Genomic DNA, 1,376 nt, shown 5'->3' on the forward strand with positions numbered 1-1,376 from the left:
TAAGACTCATTCAGTCATTCCTCACAAACCGAAGATCCGTCTGTAAAGTCAACAACACTTTGTCAGACCCGTTTACTCTCCATAACGGAATACCCCAGGGGTCTCCCCTCTCTGTATCCCTTTTTATCGCTGCTTTTAATGAAGTGAGCCATATAATTAATAAATATATAAATATTGAACATATTTGCCATGCTGATGATGTGTTGATTTTCAGTAAACTGAATGATTTAAATGTTGTTAAACGGGACTTCACAAATATTCTTAGGGATTGCAATATATGGTCCAAATCTTCGGGCGCCAATGTGGCTGTAAAGAAATGCAAAAGTTTATACATTTGTCGCAAGCACAAATTATTACAATTATTTACAATAACAGCCCAATCTCAAACACTAATAGTCTTAAGTTCTTAGGTGTAATTTTTGATAAGAAACTCTCCTTTAAGGAACATTGTTTGTACTTAAGAAAGCAACTGGCTGCCCGACTGAATATTATCAAATATTTATCATCTAAACATTGTTTAATCAATTTTGTAACTCTAATAAATGTACCGAGGGCGCTTGTGTTATCGAAGATAGATTACGGTCTTCCTATCTAAGGCAATTGCGCGAAAATCCACAGCAAAAAACTGTACTCTCCATACCACATCACAGTTAGCAGAAGCATTCGCGCATTTCCAAAATCGCCCACCAAATTCGTCCTAGTGGAAGCCGGCTTACCCACAATCGAAGAGAGATTCGAACTGAACCTAATGAAACTTATACCTAAGCTTTTTACATGTTACAACAGTACTTTTTACGAAACAGTAAGATCGGACCTCCAAAGGGAAATTAACCCTGGACGCAAATCGACAATTACACTGTGTATAGAACTCGCCAGAAAGCTTGGAATCACCGTGCCATCACTACGGCAGAGAGAAGTAAGAAAGTGAAAGCAATTATTTGTACAGATAGCAAATCAACTATATCAGTGGTCTTAAATGTTATGAATAAATCTAACATTATTTCTTTCATCCGGATAATTAGTTGAAAACAGCGCCAACATAAAACTAATGTGGATTCCAGGCCATGCCGGCATACGCGGCAATGAACTGGCAGATGAACGCGCTAAACTAGCGGCTAGTGAACCGCTCGTTACGTTTGACTTTCTTGAGAATAAAGACTTACATAAGATGGCACACCAACACCAACTTAAATCGGTAATGGAGAGTTGGAGACACATCCAGCACCAATACACTTTAAATAACCCAGAGCAAACCAACCTATCCACCAAACTGTCGATGTGACGATGTTAAATCATTTGTCCGCCTACGTTCAGGGCACACAAAAGCCACACATTCGTACTTCTTCAATCGGTCCAGTCCGCCTTACTGCCAACAT

Source organism: Bactrocera latifrons, unplaced genomic scaffold (genome assembly GCF_001853355.1).
Source record: "Bactrocera latifrons isolate USDA-ARS-PBARC rearing strain unplaced genomic scaffold, ASM185335v1 scaffold_970, whole genome shotgun sequence".
In the NCBI taxonomy this organism is placed as follows: domain Eukaryota; kingdom Metazoa; phylum Arthropoda; class Insecta; order Diptera; family Tephritidae; genus Bactrocera; species Bactrocera latifrons.